Source organism: Notechis scutatus, chromosome 4, assembly GCF_049901735.1.
Source record: "Notechis scutatus isolate UNSWTSFEM ecotype Mainland chromosome 4, rNotScu1.2, whole genome shotgun sequence".
Classification (NCBI taxonomy): domain Eukaryota; kingdom Metazoa; phylum Chordata; class Lepidosauria; order Squamata; family Elapidae; genus Notechis; species Notechis scutatus.
In genome coordinates, this window is record NC_142012.1 from 31,478,613 (window position 1) to 31,504,834 (window position 26,222).

The window sequence follows — 26,222 nt, forward strand, 5'->3', positions numbered from 1 at the left end:
TTATTTGCTATGGCTAGAAGATGCTCCAGCTTTTTAATGTATTGTGTGGAGAGAAGAAACAATTTTTAATATTTTTTAAAATCCTGCCTTTATTGTTTTGATACATTGAAGGTGTCAGAATGAGGAAATGAATTTACTAGGAGTACAGTAGCATTCAGGAACTGTTCAGTATAAACAGAAATGGTTCCTGTCCAGTTCTGGACATTACTAAAAGTTCCTGTTAATTGCCTGAGCTTAAAACTTGCTTTTTCAAAAATATTTCCATGAAATAGCCCAAAGTAATAATTTTTGCCATTTTATCTTCATAATAACGCCATAAAATAAATGTAGTGGTTCCATTGGTATGCTGTGTCCTTGATCTACTCTGTCTTGTTTCAGAAACATTCTCTGCCCTTTAAATTGCTATCCCTTAAGGCAAGGGTCTTCAAACTTGCCAAGTTTAAGACTTGTGAACTTCAACTCCCAGAATTCCTGAGCCAACATGACTGGAGGAGGAATTCTGGGAGTTTGAAGTCCACAAGTCTTAAAGCTGTCAAGTTTGAAGACCCCTGCCTTAAGGCAAATGCCAATTTACTCAGTATATATAAGTTAGCAGAAACTCCTAGGTAATAAACTGGGCGTTGGTTCTTACCTGATACGCCTCTTCTCGTGGAACTACGTAGAGCATCCAGAGAGTGGGAGGTGCTCTAGTCTTCACTCTTACAGGCTGAGCTATAATTGAAGGAACGCTCCTCCTCCTCCACGTGACTCCTCCATGCGTTCCCCCAGTTTTACGAAGACGAGAGGACAGCAACGATCCTCTAAACTCAACTAATATACAAACTCAACTACAACAATAAACATCATTGGCCGAAACAGGATTCCCCACCAGACGGACTAATTAGGGTGGGGCTGGATGCTCTACGCAGTTCCACAAGAAGAGGCATATCAGGTAAGAACCAACGCCCATTCTCCGTAGAACTGCTCCAAGCATCCAGAGAGTGGGACATACCAAAGCATGGCTGTCCTACAGGAGGGACTCCGTCTGGTTCGGAATCTCCTCTGGCTCTCTCGCCACTTGCTGAAGGACTCGCCTGCCAAAAGATGCCTCAGCCGAGGCGTAAGCATCGATTTTATAATGACGGATAAAGGGAGACGGAGATGCCCAGGTGGCCGCCCGACAGATGTCGTGAATTGAAGCCTGGGTAGCCCAGGCTATCGAGGTAGCTGCACTCCTGGTAGAGTGAGCGGTTATCCCACTAGGGACTGTCAGAGCTTGAGCTAGATAGGCCTTGGATATGGTAGCCCTAATCCAGCGGCCAACAGTAGATGGGGATACCTTGCAACCCAGCGTCTTTGGCTGAAAGGACAGGAACAGAGACTCGGACTTCCTGATAGACTGCGTCCGATAGATGTATATGTGAAGAGCCCTTCGAACATCGAGAGTGTGCCACTGCCTTTCCCTTTCTCGAGCAGGCTTTGGGCAGAAATTAGGAAGGACCAATTCCTGAGCCCTGTGAAAAGCCGAGTTAATTTTTGGCATAAAGGCAGGGTCCGGTCTCAGAACCACCCGATCAGGGTGGAAAATACACAGGTCCTTTCTCACGGATAGAGCTGCTATTTCAGATATCCTTCTCGCTGAAGTTATTGCCACGAGGAACACCACTTTGAAGGTGAGAAACTGAAGTGGCGTCTCCCTGAGAGGCTCAAAGGGAGGTTTCGTCAATGCCGTAAGAACCCTATTGAGGTCCCAAGTCGGGTATCTGTGAACCACAGGGGGGCGTAGATTGGAAGCCCCTCTAAGAAAAGCCCTGATACGAGGGTGGTGGGAAAGTGGACCAGAAGAACCGCCAGCAACCACCGTTGATAGAGCTGCGACCTGCCTTCTCAGAGTATTGGGGGAGAGGCCCCCATCTAGGCCATCTTGTAGGAAAGCCAGGATTTGTGCAATTGACAGAGAAAGCGAATTGGTGAAGGATTTATGGCACCACTTAGAAAAACTGTTCCAGGTAGCGTTATAAATACGGGTGGTTGAAGGCCGCCTCGCTGCCAAGATGGTATTGATGACCTGGGCCGACAGGCCTTCCTCTCTCAGCCTTTCCCACTCAACCTCCAAACGGCTAACTGAAGCCACTGTGGGTCTGGATGGAGAAGAGGACCCTGGGATAGGGAGATTCGATCTAGTGGAATTCTCCACGGCGGAGCTACTGACAGGTTGCGAAGATCTGCAAACCATGGTCTCCTGGGCCAATATGGGGCCACCATGAGGACCTCCGCCCTTTCGAATATCAGCTTCTGAATCACCCTGGGTATCAACGGGAGGGGGGGAAAGGCGTATAGAAGTCCGGTGGGCCAGGGGCAACGCAGGGCATCGTGGTTCTCTGCTCCGTTGGTGGGATAGCGAGAGAAGAATCTCGGTATCTGAGCGTTGAGCGGAGATGCGAACAGGTCTACCAGAGGCTGACCGAACATCGCTGCTGCCTCCCTGAACAGATGTGGGTGAAGGCGCCATTCCGCTTGGTCCAGCATGGCCCTGCTCAGCCAGTCCGCTCGGACGTTCGAGATCCCCGAGATGTGCTCCGCCCTGATGGATAACAGGTGCGCCTCTGCCCACCGACACAGCCGCTCGGCCTCTCTCATGAGGCGGATGGAATGGGTGCCCCCTTGACGGTTGATGTGGGCCTTGGTTGTAGTGTTGTCTGTTAGGACCAGTATGTGGCGCCCTCGCACCTGGGGGAAGAAGGCTTGCAGGGCTAGGTATACTGCGTGAAGCTCTAGCCAGTTGATGCTGCAGGTCCGCTCTGTAGGTGACCAAACTCCTTGGGCCGATAGGCACTGTAGGTGGGCCCCCCATCCGGAAAGGTTTGCATCTGTTAGAGTGACCCTTTGGGGCTCCTTGAATAGATGCCCTCTGTTGGTAGAGGGTCGAGTCCACCACAGGAGAGAGGCGAGGACCCTTGGAGGCACTTTTACCACAAGGCCTGAGTTGCCCCTTCCGGAACGTTGATACGGCAGGAGGAACCACTGCAAGGATCTAGAATGTAAGCGTGCCCATGGGATAATTGATATGCACGAAACCAGCTTTCCAAGCAACTTGGATAAATTGAGCAAAGATGCTTTTCCAGACCTTCTAATAGCTCTGATAGCTGTTTGGATACTACTGAGCCTCTCGTGGGAAAGGAAAACCCTCCCCTCCACTGAATCAATTACAGTCCCTAAGTGGGCTATACGTGTGGAAGGGTTAAGCTGACTCTTCTCCCAATTCACCAAGAAGCCGTGAGCCTGAAGCACCGAAAGGGTGGTGCTAGTATCACTCTCAGCTTGATGTCGGGAAGGGGAAACAATAAGGATATCGTCAAGGTAGCAGTGTATGCGGATGGGAACATGCCTGAGGTGGGCCTCCAGAGCTGCCAACACCTTAGTGAAGGTCCTCGGGGCTGAGACGAGGCCAAAGGGGAGGGCTACATATTGAAAATGTTGATTGTTGTAGCAGAACCTCAAATATCTGGAGTACGAGGGACGGATGGGAATATGGAGATATGCCTCGGAGAGGTCAATAGATGTAAGCCAGTTCTCTTCTCTAATGCCCTGTAAAATTGACTGAAGGGTATGTATTTTGAACCTATGGCGGATGATATATCGATTGAGCCTCTTTAGATCTAAAATGGGTCTCCAACCCCCGGAGTGCTTAGGCACCAAGAAGAGGAGGGAGTAGAACCCCCTTCCCCGCTGTGAGGGCGGCACAGGCTGGATGGCCCTAATATCAGACAGATGCTTGATAGCGGATGACATGAGGGTCCGCTTAGTCGGGTCCCTAGAGAGGGGAGAAACCATGAAGTGCTCGGGGGGGTAGCCTGAAACTGAAGGGAGAGGCCAAATCGAACAGTGTTCCTGACCCAGGCATCCGAGGTGGATGCGTCCCACTGGCCGGCAAAATGCCTGAGGCGACCGCCAATGGGATGAGGGGTTGAAATTCTACTTGGGTCGGCGGGACGCCCTGTTCCCAGCACCCCTGAAGGGCCTCCTATAGCTGCCCCCTCTCCTGTTTCTGTCTCCTGAATCGCCCCGGTCTTGATAGGACGACCGGAATGACGGGGAACCCTGATATCTAGGGGTGAATGATGGCTGGAAGGAGGGACGAAAGGAGCCCCTCCGAAAGGACTGGGACCCTCTGGTCTGTTGCCTATGAAGAAGCGATGGGAGGAACTTCTTCTTGTTCCGACTCTCCATCAGCAATGGTTCTAGAACCGGCCCGAACAGTTTTCCCCCCGATAATGGAGCTGAGGCCAACTTGGATTTATTTTTAATGTCAGCCTGCCAGTGTCGAAGCCAAAGCAATCTTCGGGCAGTTACGTGGGAGGAGATGGCCCTGGATGAAAATTTCACAGAGTGAAAGGTGGCATCGGCCGCAAATTCCGCCGCAGCCGTAATTTTGGCTATGTCCTGATGGGCCCTGGTTTTTGATGGGGGGAAATGCTGTTTTAACTGCCTGAGCCACCTGATAGAGGATCGGGTGAAAAAAGACGCGGCTGTGGCTGACCGGATGGCCCAAGCGTCGGATTGATGCGCTCGTCGGAGAGCCATCTCCGCCCGCTTATCCTCTGGCTTAAGTGCCTCCAGTGCTTCAATGGGATTGGAGGCTAGTCTCACAATTGGATCATCTACCTCCGGGGTGTCTAGTATCGCAGAGAATTTCGGGTCAAGGTTAAACAATCTCTTGTCCTGGCTAGAAGAGGCGGGAGAGGGACCCGCAGAAGCCAGTTGTCTCGTGACCAAATCTGAAAAGATTGGGGGGGGGTCGGAATAAACTCAGTTTCAACAACTGGTTGCCTGAATATTGAGTCTTCTGGGCCCTCCGGATTCGCTGGAGGTGGTTCAGAGGGGGACTGTGGGGTCAGACCCGACACATTTCTTGCCTTAAATAACAAGGACTTAAATAAATGAGGCTTGAAAAGGCCCACAAAGGTCGGTTGTTCGGGGGAAATGCCCTCGTCTTCCGACATCTCCCCCTCCATGGGGTCTGTCTCGAAGAAGGGTTCAGAGTATTGTAGGGACCCTCTGTCAGAACCTTCTTCTTCCCTGAAGGGCTCAAAGCCCACTTCCTCCTCTTCCTGGGCCTCCTCCCCCTCCGGCAACGGAACCTCCATTTGGGCAGGTACCTGACCGTGTTGAGATGTTGGCCTGGAAAGAGATCTTCCGGATAGAGATCCGGCCTCGGGCGACATTCCTCGAGAACCTGGTCTGGATAGCTGTTGGATACCTTCGGCTATTCCTTGACGGATGGCAAGTTGCATCCACTCTTTAATACTATCCGGAATGATGGAAGCAGCCGGATCTTCAGGGCGTAGGCCTGCAGCGGTTGGCGTGAAGGTTGCTTCTGGTGTACGAGAAGGCTGGTGGCTCCGGGTGGTTGTACTGCACCTGGAGGGAGAAGATTGCCCTGGCAGGGGTGAGGGTTAAGCAGAGGTAGGAGGTGGGGCAAGAGTTACAGAGTGTGAGTCTTTAGACCACTTACTAAACTCCTTCTCCAGGGCCTTATGGTGCCTTAAGGCATCCCTTTGAGCGGCACTGGAAGAGTCCTTGTCCCTTTTACGTAAATAGTGTGACTTTGAGGTAGCTTTCAGAGAAGAGCTACTGGGATTGCCCTCTGCCATGATGCCAAGAATATTAGGCAACACAAAAAAAGGCGGTTGGCACGCCAAGGAGTTCGGCCTACCACGTAAACCGGTTTTCCTAAAGTTGGGCCACGTCCCCCTTTTGGAATAATTTTTTTTACTTATTTATTATTATAATTATTATTATTAATATTAATATTTTTTTTAATTTTTTTTATAACTATCTACTTAATCTCTATGCCCTAAAAAATTCGCCAAATATTATTAATATTATTATTGATTTATTTTATTTATATATTTATTATTATTTTTTTTATTTTTTTATTTTTTTTGTGGGGGTGGACCCCAAAAGGAAAATCCAATCAAGCACCAAGGAATGTCTATCTAATTGAACCTAAAAAGCCCAAACAAACCAAATGAACGCAGAGGCCAGAACAAGAAACTTATATGCCTAGGAAAAAAGCACAAGGAAAAGGCCTCCTGAGGCAGCCTCCCAGCAACAATGGAAAGTATGTGCCTGCGCCTCTGAGCGAGCTGCGGGCAAAGAAAAAACTACCAACAATGGCAAAAAGAGGAGAACAACAGGGCACGGAACCACAGTGTCCTCAAAGCCTGGCTCCACGCGGCCTGCCGGTCCCGCTGAGGGCCTCTACTAATGTCACAGCCCTAATAAATTAAATTCAAAATGGCGCCGGCCACGAGGCATGCCCAAAATGGCCGCCCGTATCGGCGCGAGAAGCTCAGAGACGCACCAGCCCTGAAAACAGTAAAAAAGTTCAATCGGAAAGCAGGGCTGGGAGAAGAAGCAGCGCTTCTAAGGGCGTCGTGGGGAAGACGAACGTAGCGCTAAAATTGCGCAGAGTTAAGCTGCTGGCTGCAATAGCACGGCTTGGAGCAAGGCAGAGGAAGAAAGGAGGGGAGTGGGGGGGGCAAAAGCTCCAAAGCCCCGTATCTCCCTCCTGAGGGCGAAAAAAATCGCTCTTAGGTTAATTTGGGACACACTAATTACACAGGGACAAGGAGTAAGGAGAAAAGGGCAAACCTGAACTGAAAATTCAGAAGAAACCTGGATCGGCCAAGGAACAATGAAAAAGCTGCCTGTCAGTCTCGAAGGCTGAGCTAAAACTGGGGGAAACACATGGAGGAGTCACGTGGAGGAGGAGGAGTGTTCCTTCAATTATAGCTCAGCCTGTAAGAGTGAAGACTAGAGCACCTCCCACTCTCTGGATGCTCGGAGCAGTTCTACGGAGAACAGCATGTTTCTGATTATCTAGAATCCACATTGACACCATTGGGTCTATGGTCCTCTCAATTCCTGGGTCAATGTTGCATTAACAAACATCTTGATTTTTAAAAATACAGTGCAATGTCCCTCTTTAATTGATTTCAAATAATATAATAATCATAATTATAAGATGCTATTTTAAGAAAAGTAAATAATATAGTGGGTTTTCAAACTCCTGAAATACAGTCTTCCTTAATATAGTATGATAAGAATCTGCAGTCTGCTTGGTTTTTTCCTGCTGTTTTGTTTATATTGCTATCCTGATGTCTGAGGGAGAAAAGATCAGCGTCTGTTTAGCATTTGACTTAGCACCCATCAAATAAACCAATTTCTCTCCCTCACTTTGGTTGCTTTCAGTTTTCAGCTCTGTGCAGAAGATGATTATTTTTTATGCTTTAAAAACACAGCAGAATCTTTTAGCTAGCAGTTACTAGAGAGTGGTTGTTAAACTGAAAGAAATATGACTTTCTACTTCTAGACGAAACTGCAGGGATCACACAACACATTTATTTGTGTTGACAAATGGGCCCTTTGTGAAGAGCAGTGTTGGGTGGCTTGTTTTTATCTGCAAAGTAATTTTTACTAATGCTAGTAAAAATGGCAGGGGCCTTGTTACCAATTGACATGACAGTAGTTTAGCTGTCTGTATTGACCATATTTTTTTCAGCTGCAGCCTCAGATCACAATCCTTCAAATACTTCAGGAAGAAACAGTAATAGAATCATTTTCCCAACCTTTGATTATCCAGATATGTTGGACAATGACTGGTTGGGGTGATGCTACCTGTAACCCACCATCCCCAGTTTGGGAAAGATTAAAATGAAATATCTGGGTTTCATTTTCACTGCTTTAAGAAAAAGGATTTAACTTGTGTCAGTTACCAATTTCAACCTTTTTTCTCTCCAACATTATTTTGTCCCTGGTTGGAATGAACAATTTAGATGTAGTGTTGTTGATTTTAAAATTGCCCTATGATGATTGACAATAAGTTATGCCCTAAATATGGATGAGTTGCTAATGCCACTCATTTATCTTGGTAGTTTTGTCCAGGAAGGAAGTTATTTTGTTCGGTAACTGATTCTTAATCAAAAACTTGATGTTATTAGGTATGGTGAAGAAATTTGTTTAGTAGTTGTTTAATATAAAAAAACAATTAGCAATTCTCAGACATGTAGACAAAATAATATAGGATTTGTGCCAAAATAAATATTAAGATCTTTGTAATATATTTTTGCAGTTCAAAAATGGATATAAAATGAAAATATTAATGAAAATGCCAAAAAAGAGAATATCTTAGATGAAGGTGATCACAAAAATGCAAAACATTTGTGCAATTTATTTTGCTTAATTTGCAAGCTCGTGAAGAAGTTAAGGCTGGAACCAATTTTTGTCAGGAAAATAAAAAACTGAGTGACCCTGAAAGATTGAGTGATAGTGGATATCATCCAAAACCATAATTCAGATTACAATAACCATTTTGTTTTGCAATTGAAATTGAACCTGTTAAAAAGAGAATTTGAGTCTTAGGGATTTTTCCTATATAATGTCCTGTTAGTATAAACCTGATAGCAAGAAGAATGACTGACAGCCAGGAACTGACCTCTTTGGAGTCCCTTGAGGTTGTTTGGAGGTCATGCCCTAGATGCAGCAGGGCAGAGAAAGGAATCATACATGAGTGGCTGCCACAAGACAATTACAGATACATATTTAATTATTCCCCCTAGATATAGTATCCAAGACCAATTTATGTGTGTCATAATATCACTAATATTTCCTCTACCCTCAGTGACCAAGAAAACAATTGACACTAGCAGCACAATAAAATATCATGATGTAATAAATGTTTCTAAAAGGTATGGAGGGATTATATGAACAGTTGTCATTTTAGGCAGCAGTGCATTATTAATACCTGACCTTAATTATTTGTGGTATGGAACCTAGTCCAGTTTAAAATTGACAAATCCGTTACTGTAAATCAGTTTACATTGATGTTAGACAACCTATTATACACTGAATATTTGACACAACTTACATGGGAAAAAATAAATATTTGTGAAAATGCTGCCTTTTTAGCCAATCAAGTTGCTTTGTGTTACAACTGTTTGCTCTAAGTGTCTCACATGATAACCAAAATACTTGAATGGTCCTCTTAAAATATAGTTAAAACCCTTTTCTTCAGATTTATTTTGGCTTCACTAGAAAACTTAATTGGGCAGCTTAGAATAAATTGTCCTGGGGGAATCATTGAATAGATGATCCTGTAGATTATTTCTATCCTTATAGGGTCTTCTTCATAAAAGTGATGCTTTTCTTATTTGAGTCCTGACCCTGTTTTCTGCCAGTTTGAGTACGTTTGCATTTTTAAAATTGAAATCCATACTACTGCTTGGAAACTGAATTAAATTTGTTTTTGGGAGAAAAATGTTTTCAGTGTGAGCTTGGCGTGGTCTGCTTTCTTAGTTTTCAAAGCAGTACTTGAACTAAATCTTTTGGTTTTGCCCATAATCAGCAGGGAAACCACAACTGCCCTCCCACTGCTGTGGAATCAAGCAGGATTTTTCCAGATCATAGCCAAGCAATTGGTTCTTCTCCCTGCTTTTCCTCCCCTTGTTATCCAGACAAGACATCCCTCCTGTCTCCACCCCACCTCCTCTTCTTTTTAGGTCATTTATAATCAGCAGTCATGGAGCACTGGCCTCATTAGTGATACTGCCATTCCTTCAGTGCTTCAGAAATAATCATGGAGGTGGGGGGGCAAGCATGGTTTTTCTCCCCTGAGAGCCTGTGAATGATGAATTTATTTCAGTCTGGCTGACTTGCTCTGCCTGATTTCCATATTTATTTCAACAGATAATGTATTGTGGGAACAGCTAAATGTGCTCCTGAGTAGAGCAAGGTTACTGTTTGGCTTGAGAAAGGTTAATAGGAGCAGTGGCGAAGAGCAGTTTATTTCAAATCTGATATTTGGAAGCAAAAAGCTTTTACGCTTATGCATATGTGCCCACAAACATTAAGTATTAACTTTGTCTTACTATCTATAAAACTAAGGGTTAATGATGGATTTATTCATATGCAGCCCTCGGAGCATAGAGTTAGTCCCTAGAGTGAGATATGCCACCACCGACCCTTCCTCCTGAAGGCATCATTGCTTTTGTAAGGGTGGACCCACCATTAACTCTTTGTGGCAGCTAATGATTTCAGCTTCCTCAGAACAATATCTGCTAATTGTAGCCAGTTGAAAGGACTAATGTTAAGGGACTCCTCTGCTTACTGAAGGCCTCAGCAAATACTGGCTTGTGATTTCTGGAAAACAAACAACTTTACCTGCTAATGATTTTGGCATCGAAGGAATGACTACTTAGGAAACCTGTAGGCATTAACCTCCTTCATAGAAGAGAATCAATAAGACCCATTTTGAATATATTTTTAAAAGGGTAATATTTATAGTCAAACAAGCAGATCATACCAGATGTGATATCAACATCATTTCCATCATTAGTACACAAAAATATGTGTTGAAAAAATACCATGACAAATGCACTAACGTTGTGTTGCAAACTTTATGTACGATCATAAATTACTACAGAACATATTGGAAATAACTTCTTTTAGAACAGGATTGTAGCAAAAATCTGTCTATTCCAGAATCCTGTTTTCTACAGATGCTCACCAGATTTCTGTGGCAAACCCCTTTCACTGAGTCTGCATGGGAGAAAGGATGGCAAGTGATGCTCATGATCTCCATCTTGATGTCATGACTTGAAAATTACAACTTTACTTGCATCTAATAACAAGACACAAGTATGTAAGGATTGGATTTGTGTCATGACATCTCTGTCATAATTTTAACACAAACTTTGTTTGCTGCAGTCATTACTATTGATGCATGCCATTTCTATAACCAGCATGACTAGAGCTCATTGATATCTTTATCATCTGTGAATTTTATCTAAACCACTTTTCAAAGCCATCTTGGTGGCCATCAAGTAAATTCATTATATGGTCTATAAAGAGCTCTTTCCATGTATCCATCATATATTTTTTGCCATTCAGCAACTTATCAAGTATGGAAAGGAGTGTGGTGGAAAATCTGTATTTAATTAATGTGTATTATGTATATCTTGTCATAAATGTCTCTTTTTCCCCTTTAATCAACCTTTTTGCTTAATTAACAGTCCAAATACAGTACCGTATTTGCCGGCGTATAAGACGACTTTTTGCCCCGAAAAACATGCCTCCAAGTGGTGGGGTCGTCTTATACGCCGGTATATCCACTGCCGGCTTTCGGATGCTTGTTGGACGCAGCTGAAGGCGCCTCTGGCTTCCTGGATCCCCTGCCGCTTCCGCTTCATCCCGCCGCCTCGCTCCGCCCGAGGCTGCAGCCTTCCTGCTCTTCCCACGCCCCTGGCACTCTGCCCTGCCGCTGCAGCCCCGGGATTTCTGGAGGGCGTTTCCGGTGGTGGTGGTGGGTCGTCTTATACGCCGGGTCGTCTTATACGCCGGCAAATACGGTAGCTATCTTTCCTGTTCTAGCCTTCTATGCCCCTTTCTAGGTAAATAGGGCAGGCAGGCGGGGAGCCAGTCATTCATTTTATATTATTATTTGAAGGTGCTATAATCAAAACTGTGCATGATAGTCCAAATGTGATCATACTATTGATCTTTATAAAGATATTACTATGTTGGCAATTCTATTAGAATCCTTTTCTAACTAACTCTAATTCAGAATTTACCCTTTTAACAGCTGCCACAATATTTTCATCAAGCTTTCTGTCTAGAAGTCAAATTCCTTAGTAATCAATATTGTTGATAATCAGAATCCATCAACACATGGGCTATTTTACTTCTATTTGCTTCATTTTACACTTAGTTACCTTGAACCTTATTTACATTTTGTTAACAATATTTTTAAGAATGGATATCTTTTGAAATTCTTTACAATTTCTGTTGTTTTTATCACCTTGAATAATGTAGGACATTTCTATACCATGACTATGAGCCAATTTAAGTCTTGACTCTTGAACATATCTGGTTGTAATGGTATTCTTACCTGAAGAATTAAGCTATCTTTCAAAATTTATTTATTTTTGCTAGTTTCTATTATTTAATGTAGCCCATTTTTGAATGATATCAGAACCTATCTTCTCCATATCTGTTAGACTAGCCGAGTAGTCTTACAGGAATATACTTAATATATGTTTCAGGTCTCAGGCTTTTCTTACATTTACTTAGTATCATTCACCAAATGTCATGAGAGTAGTGAGGAAAATGTTCAACTAATATTATGTTCCATTTATAATCCTGCCATGTTTCTCCTCTTCTCCCATCTTGTCTTTTAACAACAAATTGCCTTTTGATTGACAAGTTTAAGAGCAATCTCTTTTAAGAGTACCCTTTTTGGAAGGCCACTGAATCATCCAATGTGCATTCTTGCTGAGATTTTCAAATAACTGGTCAGACTTGACTTCAGTTGTAGCAATAATTCTTTACACTCATTGAACCCTGTATTCAGACATTGAACCCTGTATTCAGGATTTGCTCACAACAGAAGCTTCACAGGCATGGTATGGCTAGTTATCGGCTTTATTGCAGATAAGAGTCATATATGTGCAGAAATTCTGTCTACTGCAGAATACAAAAATAAAACAAAAATGCATATGTTTGTGTATGCATCCCTGTTTGCCTCAGGTTTTAATCCTAGACCTCTTACTCCTACTTTTTCAAGTCAGTGGGCTTGGACTGTTCTTTTCTTAGTTTGGATAAACAGAGACATCTGTTCAGTATTTACATAACAGGTGTTTCTGGCTTGAGTATCGCTAGGTTTTTTTCATGATAGTTTCAGCTCTTCCATTAATTATTTCTCCTTTCCTCTCCCCTTTGAATCTAGAGGTAATACGTGCATCTCTTCCTATTTACAATCAGTGTAGGAGACTGTAGATTTTGTACCCCTCTTGGATTTCCATTTTTTAATCTAGATTAACTGCCAGAATCTGCCAAGTCTTCCAGGCCTTATTACCTTCTGTCTGAGGTTCTATATTCATATATTGGAGAATTTCATTTGACCTTTGATTGAAGTCAAGGGGATTTCTCCTTTTCAAGCTTTCCTAACTGTCAATTCTCTGGACGCAAAATAGCAGGAATGAGTTTGTAGGATGGAACTCACTTTTATCTTCTCCATCAGAAACTCTCCATCCCTACAACATTCTCATTCTTTCTCTTTCTCTCTCCCTCCCTCCCTCTCTCTTGCTGTCTCTCCTTTCAGCAAGATGCTATTTCTCTGTCCCATTAATCCTACAAATATCTCCTGTGCTCTCCTTTTCTTTTAATTACCCTCCCACATCAATCACAGGCAGGTTCCAAAAATGGAATCTATGGCCAGTCAGACATATGTAGGTATTGCAGATGGAACCACTAAAGGACACATATTCCGTATATATCTGTTGGTTTGTGAGGTAATTGCATATGAGACAAGTCTTTCCAAATATTCCAGGCTGCACTTCCTGCACAGAAGCCCAAACATATATTCCTCAAATTATTATTCCTATCTCCAGTCCAAATGGCATAAGTGATTCACCAGAGAAGCACTTAGGACTAAAAGAAAATGGTGGAAACCTGGATTTTATTTATTTGCTATGGCTAGAAGATGCTCATAGAAGACTAGCAGGTGCACTTTTATGATTTTAGGGAGTTCACATTATCTCCAGCTTTTTAATGTATTGTGTGGAGAGAAGAAATCTGATAGAAAGATATGCATGATTTCCAGCACTGTTGGGAGGGATTTTCCAGCAATGACAGTTAGCAGAGTGAGAAGCCTTGGTGTAATCTAGTTGATCTTTGGAGTGGTGCTGAGCAATATGAATTTCTTGGAGAAAATGTGAGTCCTCTGCAACAGGGAAGGATTGGAAACACTTGGTAATAGGCACTGGTGGTAATCATAAGTGTCTTGAGATTATGATATTTCAACTAGTAGTATACATAACAAAGCAGATATTGCTATTATGTGGCATTGGACACTTCTGTTTCTACAACTAGTTTTGGCAAAAGAAGGTGCAACTATACATGCAATGACTAAAATAAGTTTTTTAAAAAAAAATATTATAAAATGTGAACAGGTAATCCTCGACTTATGACCACAACTAGGCCACAAATTTCTGGTGCTAAGTGAAATGTTTGTTATGTGAATTTTGCCCCATTTGCCCCATTTTACAATCTTTCTTGTCACAGTTGTTAAGTGAATCACTGTAATGGTTAAGTTAGTAACACAGTTGTTAAATGAATCTGCCTTCCTCATTGACTTCGCTCATAAGAAGGTTGTGAAAGGTAATCACATGAGCCCAGGAGCAACCATTATAAATATGAGTCAATTGCCAAGCATCCAAATTTTGATCACATGACCATGGGGTTGCTGCAAGGGTTGTAAGTGAAAAACAGTCATAAGTCACTTTTTTCAGTGTCATTATAACATTGAAAGGTGACTAAATGGACTACCTGCACATCTATCAGATGTTAAATGATTGGATAAACCATGCCTTCAAACTCTAAATTTCTAGATTTCTAGTTCAGACACTGAAGTACAAACATGTTGTAAAAGACAATGTACTTTGTCTAGTTAGTACTCAGAGTCCCACTTTGAGGCAGATGGGTGGTTTAGAAGTACAATCAATAAATCAACACTGTATACATTTTTATCATGACATTGTGTGGTTGGATTTCCAGATCCGTTTGTCCAAAATTGAGTATGCCTGTTTTATAATTTAAAAGGTACGAAGCAGGGGTGGGATGCTACCAGTTCTGCCCGGTTCTCAAGAACTGGTAGCTCTGAAGAGCAGCAGACACCAAACCAGTTCTGTGTTTGCTGCTGTTTGACCCACCTGCCCACCCAGGCTCTTACCTGACCTTTATTTCCTGCTTTTTCAACCTCAGCTGCTTTGCGCAGCACAGCTGAGGTTGAAAAAGCAGGAAAAAAAGTGTCTTTTCAAACGTTGTGCACCTGCGCGCAGCGCTTTTCAGCTGTCCAGGTGGCACAGCTTAAGGTTTTTTTTACATGCATGCGCGTATGAGCAAAGCGCGCATGCATGCAAAAAACAGTCACCGAACCAGTAGTAACACTGATTGAATCCCACTCCTGGTATGAAGTCATTTCTGAGTTGACTTGGACTCCTAGGAATTCATGATGATAACCATATAGTTTTCTTAGGGACAACATGGCAGCATTTTCACCATTGCCTTCTAGGATTTATTTTCTATTTTTTACTATAGCTTACAATTCTGGAGTTTCCTGGTGGGCCCCCTATTTGAGCATTTATCAAATGTGAAGCTGATTAGCTTTTTTTTTTTTTAAAGATGATCCAAGGTTTTCTATATGGCCACTTAGCTTTTCTATCTTTCAGAATTTTTTGGGTTTAAAGGAGGAGCGTCTTAGCTTGCTAAGGCCATTTGGATTCCACACCACTCTCTTTTGTTGGATGATCTTCCATTGTTCATTCTTTTTTAAAGGTTATCTTTAATTTCTATGCACCACTTAGTACATGTCGGTGGTTCAGAAATAAATAATATTTAACAGTTATGTGGCTTCTGGTTTTACATCCTGTATTGAAAAAAGAGGATAACAATTTTTAAAAATCTCTACCAGTTGCTGAATGTTTTGGAAAATAACCCTTTAAGTAGATTACTGTGGAATTATTAGCCTCATTCAGTGCACACACACTATATGGAGTGTTCCTTAGTGGAGTGTTATATGGAGCGTTTATTATCAGATAAGCAATTAACAAATAACCTCAATGTTTACCTGGATCTGATATGGCAAATCTTGTCAAAATCATCCTGTACAGACAGGTTTAGTCCATATGGATCTCTGAAAATTTCATCGTATAAAATCTGGAAATGTTTTTTTTTAAAGATCAACAGAAGTGGCTATTTTAAAAGTTTTCCTTATTTTCTGAGAGGTACATAAGAGAGGCTTTTAAAAAAAATAGTATGGCTTCCAAGTTATGGAATATAGTTTCTCAGAAATTATTCTTGTATTCTACTTTTTCCATTTTCAGGAAAAGAGTCAAGATTTTCCTTGTCACTCTTTTCAGTCTAAGTTTGTTTAGCTATGATATCATTTTATAGGATTTTAAATACATTAGTTCCTATTTCATTAAAGAAATCTATACAACAAAGCTAGTTTAAAAATTGAAAAGGAGGTTTATGTCAAATTACAGTAGAAGGCATATTCTTATCAGTGCACATTTAGGTTAATTAGTTACATAATTTAAACTAAGTTAAATTAGCTTAACTAATTTATATTAGTTATAATATTACTAATGTAACATATAACATATGATGAATTTATTAATTATATTGCTTATATTATAATATATAATATATTACTTATTACTAATATATAGTTACAATATAAGTAATATAACTAAGATACATTAGATATAATATAACTAAGATATACTAGATATGTACTTCTGAGTGCAAGGAACAAAAAGTCTCAAGCTATTACTGACACAAGGAATTTGTTTCTTGCTCCAGAATGGCAGTCCTTTGTTAGGACTTCTCTGTATGGTTCTCTTTTTTTCACCAGCTGCTGGATCTTTGGCAAGCTGAACTGGTAAGAGAAGCATCAGATGTTTTCCTGAAGCCCTTTCCTTCTTTTCTTCCCTCTCCCCACTCTTCTTCCTACCCTATGCTCTTCTATCTTCCCTCTCTCCAAACTGAACATGTACAGATTTTACGGTTCACTGGAGAATAAGTGGCTGTCATTTCACAGACGGGCCAGGATGTAATTAGCCACAATGCATTGAAGTAATGGAACAGATGTCTCTTTGTAAACTGAGTTTGCCGTTGCACATTCTATGTGTGTGACCTGCTGACTACTCAATGCTCTTCTTCTCAGCCCCCCTCCTCCCTTCGCTTCACTTCTGCTCAGTGTTTCTCAGCTAAGGCCTTAAGCTTCCTCTGAAGTAGTTGCTTTTTCTCTTAACTCATCCCCCCTTGTGTTGCAAGGCCACAAATATGAGAATGTTCACCAGCACAAACCAATCTGTAATTCAGTAGCACAAAAAGTTGACATCTATCCTTTGCAGTTTCAAGGAATACTTGGTGCTTGGTAACGTGAGAGTAAATCATAAACAGTTGTTGCGCTATCCAAATTAATATTTTGAAACTAAAAATATAATTGCATTACTGTCTTCCTCTTCTTCTTTCCAACAAGCTGAACTAGATGAACTCTGACTGGAAAATAATAGTACACAAATATAAAGACGCAATCAGAGATTTCTTTCTAGTATGTGTGTTTAGTGCTGTATCCTTGAGCTTTCTTTGTTACCTTCTTGAGAGAACAGAAGTAGATTTAAGATATCACACTCTTTGTTTTTGTTCTTGAAAAATTAGCAAGAATTTCACAGATCTAGAAATGGACTTTAGTTGAGCAAGCACAATTCTCCCACGAGCTGCTCAGAGCATCCAGTAGCGGGAGGTGCTTCAGTCTCTGCTTGTTTAGGCTGGGCTTAATTGTGGAACGCTCCTCCTCCTCCACGGGACTCCTCCCCAGCGTTCCCCAGTTTTGGCTCAGCCTCATGAGATAGATAGGCAGTGCTTTTCGTTAATCCTTGGCTGAAACAGGAGAATTCTCGTTAAGGTTTGCAGATAGTCAATTTCCTCTCCTAACAATTGTTCTTTGACTTACCGATGCTGCCATCACCAACTGGCCATTCCTGATCGCATTATCAGGAAGCGCTCCTTGCGCTCCTAAGCGCAGGGAGGCTTCGATTTCGTTCCGCTCCCCACAACCGCTAACCCTACGCTTGCCATTGCGATCACTGAGCCGTTTTAACATTTAAATGGCGTGGCTTTTTCTCTCTCACTCTCTCCCGAGTCGTATCGCAGTTTTTTTCCCCCCAAGAACGCCGTTTAGGGGTGGAGGTGTTTGCAGATAGTCAATTTCCTCTCCTTCTAACAATTGTTCTTTGACTTACCGATGCTGCCATCACCAACTGGCCATTGGGGATCGCATTATCAGGAAGCGCTCCTTGCGCTCCTAAGCGCAGGGAGGCTTCTATTTCGTTCCGCCCCCCACAACCGCTAGCCCTACCCTTGCCATTGCGATCACTGAGCCGTTTTAACATTTAAATGGCGTGGCTTTTTCTCTCTTGCTCTCTCCCGAGTCATATCGCAGTTTTTCCCCCCCAAGAACGCCGTTTAGGGGTGGAGGTGTAATCGCCTGGTTATTTTCACCCCTTCCAGCCGGTTTAGCCCTAAGGGAAAGCTGTTGGAGCTTATCCCTTTTCTCAGTGGGAGATTGCTGCTGGCGCATGTGCCACAAATAACGGCCGGTCGCCATTTTTTTGCTGTAAAGGAACCGCGTGGCCGCATTGAGTGCTAATTCAATAGACTGTGTGTGGTAATCCTTATTCCAGATTGAAGGTTTTTTTTTTACACAAAATACCTCGAGGAATCATTACAACCTTGTTTCCAACCCATTCAAGGCCTTTGTTAATTCGTGTTAATTCGGCTCAACCCTCACAGTTCTCTGTATCCAGCGGCACAACAGCGAGCACCTAGGCCAGCGTCCGCCTGTGTAGGGAAGCTGTTGAAGGCCTGTGAGTGATAATTTGGCCTGCTAGGCGTTCTCAATTTGGCTGATTGGGACATCCAAATTTGATATATATTTGCATACGCCCTGATAATATTAATAATGCTAAGATAATCATATTAATCATACCAATATAATAATACTAGCAATATCATAACTATAATAAATTATTATTGTTGAGATACGACTCAATTTTGAAGCAGATATCCATATTTTTTTTAAAGGGGGGGTTGATTTCAGGGCACTCTGTCCATTCTTGGCCAGGTCCCTGGGTGCGCCAACCGCCTACACAATATAGCATTAAATAACGAGCGTACTGTTCATTCCACAATCAAAATGGCAGAGGGTAGTGGTTCAAACACCTCAGCTTCAAGGGGCAAGTCCAAATCTCAACACAATCCTAAGCAAAAAAAAGGGACTTCTAAGGCATCAGAAAAGGATGCCAACAGGTGCCACAAGGCACTGGAAAAACAAATAGATAAGTGCACACGGGAGGCACACATGACCTCTCAAGCTTCCTCACCCCACAGTCCAGAGCCGTCCTCCTCTTTCCTCCCTCCTGCCCCCCTAGATCTCTCCCTCTCATCCAGGCGCAGCGTGGCTCCCCGGAGTCAACAGGCCCAGTCAGCTCAATCACCAACCATGCGAAGGATACCTGAAGCAACGTTCACACCAACAGCTGCCGGTCTTCAACAGGAACAATCTCTTACAGACGATGTGCCAGAGCGAATGAAGACCTGGATGGAGATGGCTATCCATCAGGGAATCACAGCAGGCGGTTCTGACCAGGGATCATCCCGCACCCGCTGAGTATGATTCTCAATCAGTTTGGTCATTGGCCAGATCGGAGCTACACTATACCCAGATACAGTGTCAAGGGGGTATGCTCCTACAGGAACTGCAGGAGGAGGAGCAGGAGGAGGAAGCGGAAGAGATGGAACACATTGAGCACATGGACCAGAGTGAATCAGAATCAATGCATGATACTGACCCGGCCATGTTGGAAACAGACCCCTTAGAAAAGGGAATGTCTGAGGATGAGGGCCTCATTCCCGACCAACCTGTATTTACAGGGTTGTTCCGGCCACAACTTTTCAAATCTCTATTGTTCAAGGCCAAAAACACTGCGCGCCTGAACAAGCCGGCCCCTTCTACCGTTCCAACTCCGTCAGACGAGGGACCAGAGGATCTCATCTTCACCCAACCTGTAGTTGAGGCAGACGTGATTCTAGTCCCTCACATGTTTGCAGACCTGGTACAGAAACAGTGGGCTTCTGCAGCAGTGTACCCGGCCCCCACTGGTTACGACAGGAAATTCTTTAATTTGGCTCCAGATTTCTTAAAATTGTTGAATACTCCTGAGGTAGATGAACCCATTGTGGGATTAGCGTCCTCGTCCTCCATTCCCAGTGAGGTGCTGGAGGCATTAAAGCCAGAGGACAAACGGGCTGAGCTAGCCCTACGCAGGGCCCATCAGTCTGATGTGTGGGCCATCAGAGTGGCCATGGCCACTTCCTTCTTTACCCGTTCTTCCCTTAGATGGCTCCGGCTATTACAGGAGCATGTACCCAATTCTAACTCTAGAGCACACCAAGACATTGCAAAGCTTATAGCAGCTGCTGAATTCTCAGCTGACACAACCTTTCATGCAGTTAAGTTTTCAGCCAGAGCCATTACTTCACATGTCACAGCACAACGCTTGCTATGGTTAAAGAATTGGCAAGCGGATATTAAACATAAATACAAGCTCACTTCATCTCCTCTAGTGGGAGACAGACTGGCCCTTCCCTCGATCCGCTACTCATCGAGACTCGAAACAAAAAGAAAATTTTACCTTCCCTTTTTCGGAAGTCAGACTCTAGAAACCCTCAGTCCTTTCGGAGGGGCTCCTTTCGGCCCTTTTATCAGGGACCATTCTCAACCAGATACCAGAGACCCCCACCTTTCTGACCAGGGCAACAGCTAGAGAGGTCAGACTTTGGGGATTGGAACAGAAGGGGTGGCCAACCCAAGAAATCCTTCCAAGGAGCGGGAAATAGATTTTTCCAGCGTCCAAGGTAACCCCATGGACCTGGCTCCCATTGGTGGCCGCCTTAAATTATTCACAGACCAATGGGACTCCTCAATGTCTGATTCCTGGATCAGAGACACGATCAGATTCGGCCTCACGCTGGAGTTTCAATCCGCTCCCCCAAACTTCTTTATGTCGTGCCCTCTTTCCAGAGATCTTATGGAAACAGCTATTCAGCACCTACTGGACATACGAGCCATCCAACCAGTAGCTACTGACCAACGAGGGCGAGGTTTCTATTCACATCTTTTTGTTGTTCCCAAAAGTTCAGGGGGGTGGAGAGCAACCTTGGATTTGAAACACCTTAATCAGTTTTTAGTATATTGCAAATTTAAAATGCACACCCTGCAATCTATCTTACTTGGTATCAAAAAAAGTTACATCCTTACCTCCATAGATCTGATGGAGGTGTACTTACATATTCCAATTCGGCCTTCCCACTATAAATTTTTACGATTCTGTTATAATAATCTCCATTTTGAATATGTGGCTCTTCCTTTCGGACTAGCCTCTGCCCCAGGACCTTCACAAAGGTTCTTGCAGCCCTCACTGCTCATCTCCAGGGTGTCCCCATACGACTACAGTGTTACCTCGATGATATCTTAATTTTGTCATCTTCTGTTCATCAATCACTTATAGATACTCAGACCACGTTACACTCCCTACAACTACACGGATTCTCAATCAATTGGGAAAAGAGTCATTTAACACCTTCGACTCGATTAATCCATCTGGGGGCAGTCATAGATACAGTGGAAGGCAAAGTTTTCCTGTCACCAGATAGACAAAACAGCATTCATCAATTAGTTAAGGAGACTAGGGTTCATAGGAGGGTGTCCCTAGCTGATCTATCAAAATTGTTAGGCAAGATGATCTCATGTATATCTATTATTCCTTGGGACCGGCTCCACACTAGATCCCTCCAGTCGTCACTTATGAAGGTCTCCTATCTCTTTTCCATCATCCACGCATACAGTGTTTCCTTCGAGGAGCTACAAACTTACACCCGCCAACGGTTCACCGTTATTCCACTTGGGACCTTAACAAGGTCCTTCTTGCACTGACTAAGTGCCCTTTCGAGCCTTTGCAATCGTTGAGTCTTTAATTTCTGATGTATAAAGTAGTTTTTCTTGTAGCGATCACTTCTGCTCATCGTATTTCAGAACTGGCAGCCTTGTCGATCAGACAAGATCTTTGCGTCTTCCATTCCGACAGGGTCGTCCTTCGTCCTGATCCTACGTTCATACTCAAAGTTAATTCAGCTTTTCACAGGGCATAAGAACTGATACTTCCTAATTTTTGTCCCAGACCATCCCAAGGGCTAGAACGACAATGGCATTGGCTGGATGTGAGGCAAGCGTTGTGAATATATATTCACCGCACAGCCTCTTTCAGAAAAACGGAAGCTTTATTTGTGTCTTTTCAGCCCAACAATCAGGGATGCAAGGTCTCATCCTCCACAATAGGCCGTTGGCTATGGGCCGCAATAGTGAAAACGTATCAGACTCAATCACTACAGGTGCCCAGGGGCATAACAGCTCATTCAACAAGGAGCGCCGCAACATTGGCAGCTTGGGCCACACAGGCACCAATCACTGACATCTGTCGTGCCGCAACCTGGGCCTCTCCATCGCCTTTCATTAGGCATTATAAAATAGATGTGTTTGCATCAGCCAAGGCCTCCTTTGGCAGAAGGGTTCTGCAACGGGTCCACAGGGACCAGGAGGGGATCCCAAGACAGACGGAGTCCCTCCCGTAGGACAGGCCAAGCTTTGGTATGTCCCACTACTGGATGCTCTGAGCAGCTCATGGGAGAAAGGGTACTGGTGCTTACCTGACACGCCCGTTCTCTTTGAGCTGCGAAGAGCATCCAGCTCCACCCTCTTCCGTCTGGTGGGATCCTGTTTCGGCCAACGAATTTTTAGCGTATTAAGGGCGAGGGTGTTTGTTTCTCTTGTCTTTGCCAAACTGGGGAACGCTGGGGAGGAGTCCCTTGGAGAGACTGAAGCACCTCCCACTACTGGATGCTCTTCGCAGCTCAGAGAGAACGGGCATGTCAGGTAAGTAACAACGCCCTTTCTCACAGCTAAACCCCAGCCTGGGCTAATTTCAGTATGTCAAACAACAGGTAAGTTCAGCCCTTCACTGACACCTCATTCCTGTTAGCTCCTGCTGCTTGATCAATGTTTAAAACTATTGAGGACATAGTTGGGCAGCTACTCAGAATGTTGTAAGCTGCTTCAGACTAAGCCCCTCCCTCTTACTCACATGATCCTCTATAAGGTTGTGTTTATGTATTATGTTAATATTTTAAAAAATCTGCTCTAAGCTAGATTCATATAACATGCTAAGTTAAAGCAGAACAAACCACAGTATGATTTAGTTTGTAAACTTAACTGTAGTGGCTGTCTAATGCACCTCTCATATTCCTACACTTTTTGTCTACTTCTTCAGGGTTAATATTTCTCTTTAAAAAAAGGGGGTGGGGGTAAAAACTACAAGAAAACAAAAACAAAAATGAGCATTGTATTGCAGTCAATTCTTTTAAATTTGCTATCCTAATTTTTAAAATGTTTGCTATGGGCAAAGTTATTATGCAGTATATTTTCTGTGAGGAGAAACCAATTCTATTCTATTTACTTGGTGACATATTTATAATATTATAATATACATATTATTTAGATTTGTTTTTGTTTTGATCTAGGAATATTCCCAGGGTCATCTTTAACTGCTTGGAAACCCTAACTCACACGTCAGACCATTATTACAACTTTATTATTTATTAATATCTAGACATACCTAGATTTCAAACATCTCTGCAAGTTCTGAGGAGTTCTTAGATCCGTTGAAACACAGACCGTTGTAGATCATTTCACATTGTATCAAGCATAAATGGTATGGAAGTATCCTAGGATTGTTATAGAAAAAAGAATTGAGCAATGCACTTCATCCACAGTTTATCCCAATTTTACCATTGTACACCTACTGTAGTTTTTTTTAACGGTTTCCTTGAGCTCCCTTGCTTATCTGTGTCCAATAATTTGTGTTTCATAAATTTCATAAATTTCAGGTACCAAATCTTATTGGAAAAAAAATCCAGCATTTTGCTTCAGGAAGAATCCCTTAAAGATGGTTCTAAAACATACAGCTGTGGCTAGTGGCATCTGCCCATGAGTTCAGGGTCTGCATTCTCAGGCTGTTACCAATGTTTGACAACGAAGCTAATGTACAGTATATAAAGTTCATCATTGTATCTTGCATAGCAAAAGATATGATATCTTTTTTGCAGTGCTGAAGGATTTGTGGGAATGTCACTTTCCTGTTGCTGGGATCTCTTGCTTCACTCCCTTTGTCTTGTAAATCATTACTCTCTTTCCACCTTCCATAAAGTTTTAACATTTTACATCTGTCACCCATCTGAAACATTCTAATCTAAACCATATCTCCCCCTCTCCTAAACCATGTCCGTGGAAGACCACAAAGACAATGAAAAAGTCCTGCACGCTTTGTCAGGTTTAACGTTTTACCTAGAGAAGGGGCTCCTCGCAAATATTAAAAAATTGGAACAGAATAATTGGCATGTAAAAATAATTGTTCTAGAACATAAATTTATTTTTCTACATTCAAATGACTACATTGCTCTTTGCCGTTATCCTTTTGCAGTTTCACTACTTTTGGATAGAACATTTTCCCCAGTCTGTCTTTGACTTGAAGTATTGTCTATATTTAGGTCAGTGATATGATGAGAGATATTCACAAGCTGAAGAGTGGAAATTGCTTCTCCAGATATCACTTGAATGAAAAAAAATCCTTAATGCAGCCCCATCATCCTTTTTATATTTTTTCAAAGCAACTCTGTACAAGAGACAGCTGTCCTTTTTAGCACAAGTTGCAAAACACACTCACACAACCCACACATACAGAAATGATTATTGATGATCTTGTGACATGTTGGATTTCTTTATGCATATGTGTACTTTATTTTTCTTTTTTTTTTTCATGCTCCATTGACCTTAAGAAAGTCAAAGTAAGAAGGCAAAAACTCTAGTTGATACTCTGGACATAAGTATCCAGTATTGGCATTGGCAAATCCTTGGCCAAAAATCAATCAAGTATTTTTCATATGTGACACTAAAGTAGACAGATATTTCCTTTCACCAGGAATTAATAGGCTTCTTTTTATTGCCCTTCCCCCTTTTCATTTAAAAGAGGAAGCTGTGCTTTCTTTATTATACAGTATTATAATAAAGAGGAGGAAGAGAGACAGAGAGGGGAAGATTGTGTCAAATAGTTGAGAAGCTGCTCTCTTCTACTATAAGACTTTTCATTCTCAATGTGCTTCATTAATTTGATGAGCAGACACAAAAGTGTGGGGTGGGTTAAAGTGCTTTGTATGAGGAAATCAGCCTTAGGGTCTGCCGGAAGGTTTAAGAAAGTGAACTGCTAATGATGTTGAAGAAATACCTGTTGGGGATAAGAGCTTCTCTGGGCAGCCTTTGGGGCACATTTTATTAATTGTGGTTTTTTTAATTAGATGAGCCAGCAGGCTGATTGAGATTGGTACTCCATACAAGCCTTAAACTATCTTTCTGTTGCCCTGCTCGGTTGTTGTTATGAAATGAGCAAGAGATTGTACATATGATATATAGGCAAGCCATTCAGTCCAGATAGATAGATAGATAGATAGATAGATAGATAGATAGATAGATAGATAGATAGATAGATAGATAGATATAGAGTGTGTGTGTGAAATCAACGAATTGTTTGCCTTGTTCCTCAGAAAGCATGCTCTCATGAATATACACAATTATATATGGTTAATTTATCATCCTTAAATGCTATAATTTTTAATGTCAGGTAGCTTCCAATCAAACTGGTGAGCCTCATAAATGGTAGCCTACACCTGATTTGTGATTTGCATTGAATTAATATTCAAGTCATTTTGACCTTATTCCCATGAATTCATTCAATTCTCCCTTTTTAAATTTAATCATTTTTAAATGGTAATGTCATAATTTCATTTCCTAAAAAATTGAGTATTGAGTATAGTCTTCAAGAGGTCAGAACCTGTAGCAGAGTTTGAGGAAATAGCCATTTAAGTGAAATTAAACATTGCTGATATATGTTGATAGCTATGTCTGATAGGCTTTAGTAGACTAGAATATATGTACCTCAGGGTTCAACTGCAGTGCCTTTGGTGCTCATTGAGCCTGGTTGTTGGTTGAATCATGTTCAGAGTACACTAAGACTCCATTGATAGGTTTTAGTTTGTAGGGTTTATTTTTCATTTTACATTAAATTGCAACTCATCATTTTTGACTGGATTCTTTAACAAAATTTGAAATTGGTTTAGTTTTTTCCACTTAGCCTGGGAAATTATCCATATACCAGGTTGCTAACGTACATATTATCCTGTTTTCTAAAGAAAGAAAGACAAATTTTGGAACTCTTTTCTTCTTTAAAAGCTCAGTCTTTATGCTTGAAAAGTATTCAAGATGACCTTTATTGACTTTAGTAAATCAGTGATGCCAGTATATCTACCTTGGAATATATATAAGAAAGGAGAGTTGGCAATTTTCCTACCATACATGGAGATAGTCCTACTGTACATGCCTTTTAGTATGTCGCAAACAAGACCTTTATTACAGGACTTAACTATTGTTTTGTAATATAGTTTCAGATTAT

General features: G+C 42.3%; 1 protein-coding gene and 1 long non-coding RNA gene across 3 annotated transcripts in view; one reads left to right on the plus strand and one right to left on the minus strand.

The window, feature by feature from the left end:
* MAML3 (mastermind like transcriptional coactivator 3) overlaps positions 1–26,222 on the plus strand; it is a 308,222-nt gene that overhangs the window by 220,638 nt on the left and 61,362 nt on the right. The window lies entirely within an intron of this gene.
* LOC148130690 (uncharacterized) overlaps positions 1–26,222 on the minus strand; it is a 123,497-nt gene that overhangs the window by 5,686 nt on the left and 91,589 nt on the right. Inside the window, exon 4 of one of the 2 annotated variants that reach the window (XR_015749221.1) lies at positions 23,337–23,445. The exons of the other annotated variant lie outside the window; for it this stretch is intronic. This is a non-coding gene — a long non-coding RNA (uncharacterized LOC148130690). Of the gene's footprint in view, positions 1–23,336; positions 23,446–26,222 lie in introns of those variants that run through there. 2 annotated transcript variants of the gene reach the window in all.